We start from the raw sequence: 12901 nt of genomic DNA on the forward strand, positions 1-12901 counted from the left end.
TGTTAGGTAGCAACATCTTGAAGGTATTTCTGTAAATACACTTGAAATGTATTGAAGTCCGCTCCGGGGAATTGCTGAGGGCGTGCAAAGCTGTTCTCTGCGCCGGCAGTTTGGGCCTAGGCGAGGTTTACAGTAGCAGAAGGGCTGGACAGCTTTGTAGGGGTTAGGAATGCGATATCAGAGCCAGGTCAGTACCACCCCAGGCAGAGGTGCCTCGGGCAGAGCTGCTTCTGCTGCAGCATCCCGAGGGGGCTGCAAACCCGTCCTCGACAAAGAGGGGCACGGGGCTTCACGCAAAGTCCTTGCTCTCTGATGAGTGAGGCACGGCAGGTGGACGTGCATCAGGATCTGCTGCTGAAAGCATCACCAAGAATTAAGGATGCACCAAAAATTAAGGATGCACCAAAATGACCCTTTCCAGCTCGTCCTGCTGAACCGAAACTGCAGGTGAACTAAGGCCCAAAACCTCTGTTTGCACAGGACAGCCCAGGATCCAGGAGGATGGCATCCGTGCCTTCGGCTGGAGCCTGCACAAATTACTGGCGTCCGAAACGTAGCGAGAGTGAAGATGTAAATGGGCCCCTGGGACAACCTTCATGTCAGTAAACTAGGGATGAAAAAACCATAACATTTCTCTCACTTTAATGGGATCGGAAGAGTTTAGATGTTTGGGTAAGTTTTCTTTCACTATTCCCTGATTTAACTTTGATAAATATCACTCATTGGAGTTTTAGAAAACCAGACTGTGTCTTAGTGATAGGAAAGTAAGAAGCAATGAAAATAGCTGTTCAGATACTCGTACAACGATGAGGGAATTTTCAGAACAGCTGTAGTTGAGTAATTACGAACAGGACTGAATAAATTTATATCAGATTATGCCCTAATTATAAAGATTATTTAAAATACAAAAGTTACAGAATAATATACACTAGAAGATGTATCTATTTCCGAAGTCCCTGAAAGCATACTTAAATCTCTGGAGTTATTACTCACCTTTAACACAGTTCTCATCAACTGCAGCATAAGCCTTAGAGCTGACACTTCAGATAAGTACATGATATAGCTCAGCCCTGAAACACTTAACAGAAAATACATCAGGGCTTACTGTAAAATTTCATGGAGGATTAGAGAAAATATAAAGTCAATAGTTCTTTAGTTATTAGGGGCTTTTAAGGTAATCAATACTTTCCAGCCATATTAGTGCCTATGATGATGAAAGATGACATTAATATCCAACTCTTCTTTTTTTTTGGTGTATTTATGTATATCCTTTCTTCAGTCAGTCCTGCTAGAATCAATAGCGATACAAGGAATATTTTTTTTAAATGTCATCAGTATTGATTTGCTTATTACTGCCAGTTTCAAGTGGAACTTGATTTTAGGACAAAGTTCACTTTTTCGTACAAAAGCATTAGCAATCACCCTAAAACTCTGCAGTACTACCTGACTTTGCTTACGGTGATTTTCCTGTTCTGTAGTGTGCTAATGCAGCAAAAACTGTTTTAGGATTAATAAATCCTAAAAATAGGATTAATAGGATTATTTCTAAGAATTCTTTAGAGCTACATGACATTTTATGCCCTCAAAGCGTTGCACAGATGTTAATTAAATTTAAGTGATATCATTCAGTCCTGAACTTATACGCATGCAGTTATTAACGATTTAATTATTTTGTCAATGGAATAGATTCGATCCTTTCCAACCGCAGTGTTCCTGAACGTACTTTCCTTTGCCTCCCACTAAGCATTTCTCAGGTAGGAATTTGCTTAAAAATTCTGGTGATATCTCAGCGTTTGTCTCTGCGCATCTAGGACCTCGTTTGCGAGCTGCTCGTTTCCCTGGTTATGCAGCTCCCCGAACCACTGCTTTATCTGACTGATTGCAGCTTACGGTTTCACCGAGCCCGCAACAGAAATATTACAACCGTGTTGTATCTCTTCACCTGGGATTGCCTTCGCTCCAGAAACTCATTCGGGTACTCAAGACAGGAACTTCCCCTAAAGAAAAAAAAACCCCGTGGGCCCCAGTACCTGCTGGTTCTGCCTCCAGTAAACGACACCCTCATGCGTTAGTGGAAACCAGCACCTTCTGTGCCTCTTCTGACGCCTTGATGCAAGGGTTTGAGGGCTGCTGCATCGCCGGGACTAGCGCAGCCTCCTTGCATGCCCCAGACCCTGGCCAGCTCGGCGGGCTCCTGCCAAACCTGCACCCGTTTGTCCACACCTTTCCCGTGCCGGGGAGCCCCGGGTGGGATGCAGGATTCTAGGTGCAGCCTCAGGAGCGCTGGATAAAGCGGGGTCAGCGTTCCCATCGAGCTGTTCTCTTGCTCACGCAGCTTGGGTGCTGCTGGCTGGCGCTGCCAGGGCTCGCTGCTGGCTCAGGCTCCGCTTGCTGGCTCCCAGCACCCCAGGGCATCCCCAGCAGGGCTGCTCCCTGCCTGGTCAGCTCCCAACCTGAGTTCTCCAAGGGCTTATTCCTTCCTGGGCACGGGGCTTTGCACGTGCCCTTCTTCAGTTTGGTAAGTTTATGGTCAGCCTGTTCCTCCAGCCTGTTTAGGACTCTCTGAATTAAAGGCACATTAACTAGTGTCGTGTGCCCCCCGCCCCGATTTGAGGCCATCTGCAAACTTGACAAGAATGTCTCCTCCAGGCTACTGCTAAAGGGACAAACTTGCCTAAAGGAAGGCTTGCCTAGCAGCTTCAGGGAGCAACTTCATCAAAGCACTGTAATAATTTAAATTAATGTCTCCATTGAATGGCATCCTTTAGTTCTTTTGTAATTAACAGAATCGTAAACGTTGTCGTCTAATTTAGTCAAGAGTGGCTGTGAGATCTGCCGTGGTTGCTAGGTGTACGTTACAGAGGATATGTGCCAGGGATAACCAACAGCAGGTGTGTTTAACGTAGCAGTTTTCTTCTCTGAACGTGACTTCTGCAAGCTCTCGCTTGGAGCGGAGCGCGGGGTTTGTTTGCGTGCGGGGATCGCCCAGCTTCCAAGCGAGTGCCAAGGAATGAAGCGTGGATACGTTTAACCGATTAGGGAATGCAGAACTGCATTGTTTTGGCTAGATTTAAATAACTTTGGACTACAATTCTAATCTTGTTTCCAACCCACTCCTATGTTCTGATGGACCTAGGGACTGAGGCTCTTGCAGCAGTTGCCAGCTGGAATGTCCCTTGGAAATTAGCCCCCAGAGGCCTTCAGATCAGCAAAGCGGTTTCACATACGATTTGTCCCTTGCTGACCCATTCTAAGGCAGCTGGAAGAAGGTCCCCTACTAACTGCAGCCTGGCTGGAAGATGAAAGAAGCGCCTCCTTACAGATATTCCTGAATCCACTGCTTTTAGAAGCTCCGTTGGGAAATGTTGCAAACCTATTCCCCAAAATAAAATGGTTGGAAAGAGCAAGAGAGCGGATGCACTACGAAACCACTGAACCATTTATGCTAAAACCAGTTACTCCAGTGGGTCCCAGCATGAGGCACGAAGCACTCGATATGAAGTAAATCAGCTGCAGCGCACTGGGAGCGTTTCCAACATGGAAACCTGTGAATTACCATCAGCTTCCTGAACCTGTGTTCCCGGCTGCCAGTGTGAAAATCCTCCTGTGCCTGTAGACTCACGCAGAAAGTTCCCTTTTCCTATAAACATCTCTGAAATGTGATGGGGAAGGCGTCTCCAGTGCAATATTGATTCTCGTTCCTCTCACTGTCGTGGCCGGTCTGGGCTGAATACAATTAGATGCGATCCATGCCCTCAGGGGAAACGAAGCTTCTTGGCTCGAGCTGAGCCGTCTTCAACTCCTCGTAAATAGGGCATTAAAAGGGAATTATGCCATTTGGCATTTTGTAAGACGGCGAGTCTTCTTCCATTGGAGCGTCAGACCTCAACGAAAGTCAGTGAACACATTTCTAGTCAGGCCTCTTTTTATTTCAAGCCCTACTTATCTGGGGGAAGAGCAAAACATAAACCACAGAAAACACAGCATTTAGCTGACCTCCCACAATACATCGTTTGTGTGGCTTTTGCTCCATCTTTCCAAAAGGCCATTTAGCTTAACAGTCTCTTCCATTTTTCATTTCCTTATGTTACAGGTGCTGGGGGGATGATTTTCAAAAGGACAATGGAATGACTTTTTACCTGACTTTGGAAATGAATTCACAGCGGTGGTTTAATGGTCCCACGCCTTGTGTGCCTTAGATTTGCCTTCTGTAATATGGAATGGGGGGGAAGATACTTTAAAAATCAACAGAACATTTAAAATGGGAAACTACATACATTTTTCTACTTCTTTTTTTCCAAAGACATTAGTAAATTGTTTATATGTCTGTAATAAAAGACTGACTAATTGAATTTTCAGAAACGTAGGCACAGACAAAATGAATTGGCCTCTATTCTAGTTTAACTAAATGCCAAAAAAAATGTACACGTACAAAATACATGATTTGAAAAACGCTGTGAAGAAAACATACCTAGCTGTATGACACATATTTAGACAGTACATATTTAAGCCCTATAAGAACCTACAATATTCAATTTACATGAAACAGAATGAACAAAAAAGGGGCAAAAAATGGGTATTTACCTGGAAATTTGGACTGGAGTTTATTAATCTGTATCTCAGCATTGGTTGTCAATATTCTTACTTGCCATTGATAGACAGGTCATTAAATGAAGGTCAGTTCCTTGTGGAAGAGTTTGTTGGCTTCTTCGGGGTCTTAAAACTTGTGAAGCATGAAATCCATGACAAATTTTGAGGAGGTATTAGTGTTTTAAAATGTAGAGCTTACGGTGATTTGGAACATTGTAGAAAATCAACCGTTTTGTGAATAGCCAATAAAATATGATATATTGCTAAAAATCTCCTTAAATACTCAGCCGTTGAAGGAAATTAATCCTAAGTGGGACTTCAGCAGTAGAACTTCTACTTTGATGAATTTTTCATGCTTGATAGATAGTAATATTCAACTAATAACGTTAATAACCTTACTATTTACAGGTAATTATCCCTATAAATGAGCTGTGATTGTTTGAAAACATCTGTTTCCTTTTGGGATCAGTGTACATCTGCCCTTAAACAGGGTGAAAAGTTGGTGTGATAACTCTTGAGGACTGAATTGCTATATTTTTTCCTGCAGTGCTATTTTCTCTGCAATTAGATAACAGCTTAAAATAGAATTACTGCATTTTTATGTATCACTCTGTGTATTATTAGAATGTGTTTCCTTAATCTCGCTCCTTTACCTGGTATTTCAGGCATTAAACAAATCGTAGAGTCGATAGGTATAAAATTTTTTAAATAATTGTTTTATTCTTTACCTCATGAAACCCCTCAATGGAGACAGCCTTTTAACGAGCTTTGCCATAATTACTTCCTCCGTGGAGTCTCGGGCCCACGTTGTGTATGTGCACCCCCACGTTCATCCAGCCCTCTCGAACCTTCACTAACACACACCCAGCCTGCACTCTGAAGGCACAAGCGCCGTAAAACTCTCAAAAGAGAGCTAACTTGATGCCAGCTGAATGTTCAGCCAGTACTCTGAAACTACTGGTAATCAACTACTTGCAACATCGTGTGCAGAGCGAGAATTTCCATCTTTCAGAAGGTATATTTCCCTCCCATTCCCAGCGGAGGGTTTCACCATCGCTTTAGCTGACGCCTTTTAAAGCTGTTAGTCAGTTCAGTGTTTCGTTAGGAGATTCTCTCAGGTAGAGGAATCCTCTTAATGTGACGGTTATGCTAGTGAAGAGAGAATACTGCTCGATAAGTAGTGTTGTACATGAGAGGTTATCTGACAGAGGTTCCCTTATCCATACCGTTGGCAGCGGGATCCTTTGTTCATTCCAAGATCCTTCTTTTTCCTTCCAACAGAGGTGAAAACTGGCAGCTGGATGGATTTTAAACGTGGGGCAGCAAGGGAATCCGAACACCTCTCTGAGGCTGTAACTACCCTCCCAACAGGACTCAGCTGTACCAGGAGGACGTAGCCACAGGTTCCGTGCAGGGAAATGCCGTGAGAGCAAGGCCGGGATTGTCACCCATCCGCATGGCTGAAACTGGTGTGTGACATGTGACAGCTCTAATATTAGACTATAGGCTGGAATGAGCTCGATAGAGCTGCCACGTCCAATACGAGTCGTAAGGCCAGATTCTCTGGGTGATCTTCCAGCTCTTTCACGTCTCCCGCGTTCTTCAAAGTGGCTGAAAAGCAGTTAAAGGGTTTCCTGAGATTTCTTTCAGAGTGTGAATGTTCTGCAGCATCACTCTAGGAGATGGTAAAGAACACGCCAAGGCAGATAGAAAGCACGGCCAGACTTGCCATGCCCAATGTACCATTACCTGTGGGAGCCAGGCTGCTCTATCGTACGTGAGGGTCAGGGACGATGGCAGCCCTGCAAAAGCAAGAGCAAAATGGGGACTGCAAAAGCGTAAGAGCGTGTCTAGAGTGCCCGTTCCTCTGCTCCCCCAGGCAAAATCCAGCAGAGTTTGGCATTTATGTCCATTCCACGTAGTTTATGCCCAATTTTTTCCCACCGCCTTTGCAGTGCAACCACCTTTGGGTGGCAGTGATGCAATACTCAGTACCACGGCTAAAAAAAAAACGTTCGGGAATGATGTTAACAATATAACTTTCAGCCCCCCAAAATGGAGAAAACTTAAGGAAGCAGACTACAAAGAAAATGTACTCAGTCTCTGCTAAATTTCGCTACTTTGTGAAGAAAAAAAACACAGAAAGGTCTTGGTTTCAAAGACTTCGCTGCATTTCTTTCACTCTTTGTCAATGTTAGCTCTGACTTGGTGATACATTTTCACTGCCACCATCTGCTGAGGTTACGTGCCTTCTTCCCTGAGACAAACTGCAGCCACGTGAAGCCAGCAAAAGCCTCAAACAGAATCAAGTGTTTTCCTCCCCAAATTAAGGACAGTATTGTTGTAAATGTCGCCATATTAACTTCTCTGAACCTTCCTGAGTGAGTGATTTTTCTGCATGAATAATGGGAGCAGCACACTCTATATACGCAGTGCGAGACGGATAGTGCTTTTAACTCACACTTAGTACTCTGTATTTTAAACTGAAGTCAAATTTATTAACTAGTTACCTCTATCTAAATGCATATAAAACCATTTACATCGTTTTACATAATATATGGGAACAAGTTCATTGTCTCGATTGGTTAATACGTACATTTATAAAAGCGACACTGCTCGCGCTGTGAGGAGGGGTCGCAGGAGTAAACTCCTGTTCAGACAGGGCTGGTTAGATCTCCTTCGGCAATACTGCCTGGAACTGTACGTACATTGATCTTTTCGCTAAGACGGATGCTGACAGATCCAATAAGAACAACAGAGAAAGAAAAGGAAATGTTACGGCTAGCAAGGCTCAATGGAGTTACTGGCTGAAGATCTTGCAACCCAATTAACACAAAGCCAACCACAAATTTTGTTATGGAAAATATTAAAGGACAGATCAGACCCTTGTGTCTGATGAGTCTTCTTTGCAGCTTACACCAGCTGTGGGTACACCAGGTCTGTGCTAACCTCCATCTGAAAGCTAGGGACACGTCTCAGGGCGGCCCAGGAGCAGCACAAACCCCAGAGGCTTGCAGAGCAGGTTAAGGAAGCTGGAACAGAATTTGTTTCTTCCAAGCTCTCCGGTCACCAGGGTGCCACTGGAGCTCTGCTCCCCACCGCTGCTGGTTTTCCCACTGGCCCTGCTGACAGTCTCTTTAAAGCCCAGCACCCCACAGCCACAGAAGGGAGTGTCTGGAGCAGCTCAGCGTCCGCCTTTGGGGCCCATCTCGAATTTACATCGGCAACGGTAAAGCTGCCCACCGAGGGCACCGATTTACAGCTCGATTTGTAAGAGCAGCAGTCACACGGGAGCAGGTCTTGGCCCCTTTTCCTCGGAAGGATACACTCGTCCCTACGCTGTCTGGAAGCTGTGGATTTCTGTAGAGGCAGCCGTCCTAAAGGTACCTAAAGGACACCGGGTCTCTCTGCCTCGGTATACCCTTCCAGCTAGCGTTACCTCAAATGGAGTCTTTCCTCACTTTCCAGTCTCTTTATTGAACCAAATTGCTGTTCGTAGCTACATTTGCTTTCTAGCCCATGCTGTCTGTCACTTGGGTTGAATATGGGGTTTGCACACACGCCAAATAGTTTGTTACTTGGCGAGAGTTCACTGGCAAGAGAATTTGCTTCTCCGCATAGTAATAGACATGTTTGGCTAATAGGCTCTTTGTCTGAAAGCCTTTTGCATACTCAGAGCTGCTCATTTGTCACGCTAGCCTGGCCTAGGCAGCAAATATTAAAAAAAAGAGTCGTAAAAACGCCCCGTTCTTACTAGAATGGCAATTGGGGCATTAACACTTTCGTGATAAACTGGTCATCTGCTGCTCTTTAACTTCGCAAGCATCGTCCAACCACACTTATTTCTAGAACAGTCCTCCTGTCCATCACTGCTTTTTTTTGCTTTTGGAATTGCCTTGCTCTGCTGTCTGTGTTCTCTCAGAGTATACTGAATATTGAAATGGACAGCTCTGATGATGCAGTAGGTTTGGGATGGCGAATTTGATAACCTGGTGTATGTGAAGCTGACAGCTTAGGGTCTGTTCTGGTTTTACAATGAAAAGAAGGCATTTTTCCCTATTTGCTGGACGTCTGTACCAGGGCCTTCCACTGGCAGTACTGCTCCGAACCTGGCACGTCTTCCTAGTTTGTGCAACGCAGTTGTGACAAAGGTAGTAAGTTCAACGGGTAACTTGTGTTGATTGACTTGAAAAGCCAGGCATTTCCCTGGGTGTGTGGAGAGGGCAAGTGTCTTTAGTGGTGGGACTGCCTGGTTGTTGGTATGAAAATGGCTTCGTGTGTTTTTCGTAACCGGCTTGTCCCAGGTCTAAAGTCTAGATTTTCTTTTTGTCCCGTACTGCTTTCTTACTGTCAGTATTTAACAAATTGCCTAAAGTTGAGAGTCACTTTTTATTTTGAAATACTTAGACCCATTGCTTTGTTCTGCCTAGAACTAGTGGGTTTGGGTATATAACAAGCCAATTTATTGGCAGAGTAGAAATCAAAGGCATACATACACAGGACTTTTTCTATTTTAATGAGACGATACAGACTACTTTTTAAACAGAAGTAGTCAAAACAGCACGCTGCAGAAACACACAAAACCCTAATTTAAAGGGATTGGGTCGGAGATGAACTAATTTAAAGGGATTAGGTCAGAGATCAAACTTTTCCATTGTTTGCTGTGAAGCCCCTAAAAATAGAAATTCCAAAGCTAAGAATGCAGCTCAGCTGCCTGATTAATTCTCACCACGAAAAAAAAAATCTGCAAAAGTGTATGTTACAGCACCATCTAGTGCCTCTTACCCCAGCAACATAGTAAATTAATTTAATTTTCCACTTAATTCAAGTATGTAGGTAGAGAAGAGGGAGTGCATCGGCTGCTTATACGTTCTGACAGCTTATTTTCTCTCAACTAGTGCTGAGATTGAAGGGGGCTGAGGGATGTAAATAAGCTTTGGCACTTTACATGGCGAAGGCTTTGCCAGTATAGCTGCTGTTAGTTCCTCTTCTTTTATCCTCTCGCCAGTCACACAGTTTTGCCTCCTGAGGACAGTAGGGAAGCGGACACAGGAGTCATACACTGAGAAAATGGGAGGAAAAGTGCTGTGATTAATCCACAAACTGACCAAATAGTGTATTTTGGGGGGGGTAGAGATGTATTTTTGGTAGAACATACATTCTGTTTTCGTGTGTATGAATGACTGACAAGTGGGAGGTTGGTGTTTGTTTGCCAACACCTTTTGCTGAGAACGGCACCCGTAATTAATGCCCTTGTCTCAGGCAACCGGCACCCAAGCCTTTGCTTTCTCCATCCCAAGTATGACCCTCAGCAACGCTAAATGAACTTCTAACTATTGCTGTGATTTAATATCCTTTACATCGCTGTCCTTTCCTGGTTTTTTCCCTCTGGAAAGGTGATTAACATCCTCTGACACCAAAATCCTAAGAGGTTAACCGACAGCAACTTTGCAATGAGCCGCTATTCCCAACCAGCAATCGCAATACAGAAGAGACCATACGAATTAAATCCCACAAGGTCTGGTGCCGTGGTATTTAAATTTTGTTTCTAAACGAACGTACTTACAAAAAGCACTCCTAAAATAAAATGAAAATTCGTCACAGCTGGCTGGGTGTATCTTTGATAAACAGCTGCTAAAAAGGAAAAAGCCCTTCATCATACTGAAGCGCTCTGACTTCATCTGAATTACAGTAATTTGGGCTACTCACAGACAGATTGGCACTGGCCAGATTAACTCACATTCTTTGGGATACACATACGCTTGCCCTCACCAAATGTAATAAAATAACTTGGCATTGAGACAGTTGCTCTTCGGTCTACAACCTGCTGCTCTCTGGTTTTAACCCGGCCCGGGGTTAATGCTGCAGGAAGAACAGCAAACGGCTTCCAGTGACTCCAGTCTGAGTTTGGGAACACACCACATGCTGGGATGGATTAAAGTGTAAGCTTAGTGACTCTCGCACTCATCAAGCTGAAGACTGCCTTTTGTGATAATAAATATAAATATTTATATGCTCAGTATGTTTTCTAGCAGGTTTACATTAAAACCCCCCAAATTAATCATACCTTATTTAATAAACATCCTGACAGTAGCATGTAACCTGACAGAAGTCACATATCTCAAGAAAAATCTTCACAGTGTCTTCACTACGCCCCTGTAGGAAAGGCTGGTGGACACTAATTTATAGTCAGAGACTAAATTAGAGTTAATGCCCAATTTGGGGTTTCGAATTTAGATTTAAGGCGCCAGCTAGAGTTACACACGCTGCACACAAATATAGCTCTTTGCAGCGTAAAGGTCGTAAAAAATGCAATATCATCCAAAGGAAGAACTAGGGAACTCTTGGGTTTTGGTCCCAGAGTTTCCAGTACTCATCATTTTATTATGATTATTATTGTATTTACTGTTTCCTAAAAGAAACCCCAGCTTCTTCAGTCACGTGACTTATTTGAGAATCTCAGTAGCCCATAAAAAATGTCCTCTCCCTCAAGATGGCAGAAACAAGCTTAAAAGTGTGACTCAAACGTACCCCCAGCGATTAAGTGAAAAAACAACAGAAATCAAAATAGATTAACATATCGAAAGAAGCCAAAAAGATTAGCATAACGGTTTTTAATGAAACCCTAGGGTTTGGAGAAGAAGTGGCTCATATATTTTTAATACTTCAGTTTGCCAGCCTCACAACAGAACATCTGATTTTTTTCTGTTATGATATATGTAGCAGATACAGATCCCTGGAATTACATGTATTATACTGAGATAATGCAGAAAAGGTTATGGAATCATAACTGAATCATTTAAGTGATTATTGTATCCTTACAAATGCTTAATGTATCACCACAGCCACGTTTGTGATACATTCCTCGTTTAGCAAATGTGATATTGATTGTTGCTCTAAAGGCATACTCAGTTCAGCATAGATAGCTGAGTATTTTGACATTTCCCACCCATGGTGGCAAGGAAATTAGACTGCTATTTATCTTTAAAATGTGTTTCTCTAAAACACTTTAATTCTGGGGGAAAAAAAAAAAAAAAAGAATTAGTATTTTGCTTGCTGGCTAATTATTGGTTTACTCTGTCACTGGTCCAGGAAGAGTATTTTTGCTGAACTGAAATTAGACGTATTAAAGAGAACAGCAGAAAGTACAAAATTTTGCCCTGTGAAAAAGGCCTTATTTGGGAGAAAACAATCAGGGCTGAGATACTGAGGAACTGTGAGATCCTTGGCAGCACCGTATGGGATTTAGTGATTTGGTAACAGTCTCCAAAGAATGCCAACAGCAATCAAAAGCGAGCATTTTGCCATAAAGGGAGACATCCCAGAGCCATATGACAGGTTGGTTTGTTTGGGGGGTTTTTTAAAGGGGAAGGTAAAGATAATGAATGATGAGACAGAGCATTTGTGTTAGAGCTGGGCCGTCCAGAGCCAGCCCAGCCCCACTGAACTCACTTTTTTGGGGTATATCAACCCGGTTTGTGACCCACCAGAACGCAGAACGTCCTGGGAGCCATTCCTGGCTGTCACACCAACCTCATGTCCGGACAACACTTTGCTATTTTACCTGACAACAAGTCTCAAAATATTTTCTTTTAGCGGCACTATGAAACACAGTCTTAATTTTTTTTATTATTATTTTGTGCGTAAACAATTATTTTTACTAAAATCTCAGTTCTCAAAGACAGGAAACCACTACTCATGCCCCGGCGAGGCACAGCAAGTGCCACCACGCACAGCACGCCCGAGGTTTGGCACTACGGAAGACATCAAGCCACGGATGCACCTCCACCCACTCTGCCAACCGCCCAGCTCTTTTCCCGAGGCATGAGCCTGGCAGCAGCGCCGCCGTCAAGAAGGTCCCATGTGCCGAGGGCCCGGGCACAGCGGAGGGGAGGTGACGGGCTGGTGGCACAGGCTGGGTCTTCAGCTGGTGAGAGGAGGAGTTAAGGGAATCTTAGTAGATAAGGCGTTGCTTAATGGTGACCTAGATTGCTGAATAGCCCAGGGGATCGAATTAATAGATGTTGCTTAATGTTTCTGTTAGCCATTGTACAAATTAGTTGAAGCAAGAAGTCCTGTGCCCCCCTACAACAGACAGTCCCCCATAATCATTATGAACCTGTCTTAAAAACCGGCTGAAACCGACCCTGAAGTTTGGGCAGGAGCCGAGGAGCAACTGAGTCTGCGCAAGGACAAGGGGTTACCAGCGGTGACGAAGAGGAGCCATCAGCCTTCATCTCCAGGACCCCTGACGACCACCACAAGGAGGCACTGCGCAAGGGCAGAGGGGAGAAGTTTCTGGAAATGACTT

The sequence above is a fragment of the Leptosomus discolor genome, chromosome 9, assembly GCF_034619465.1.
Source record: "Leptosomus discolor isolate bLepDis1 chromosome 9, bLepDis1.hap2, whole genome shotgun sequence".
Lineage (NCBI taxonomy): Eukaryota > Metazoa > Chordata > Aves > Leptosomiformes > Leptosomidae > Leptosomus > Leptosomus discolor.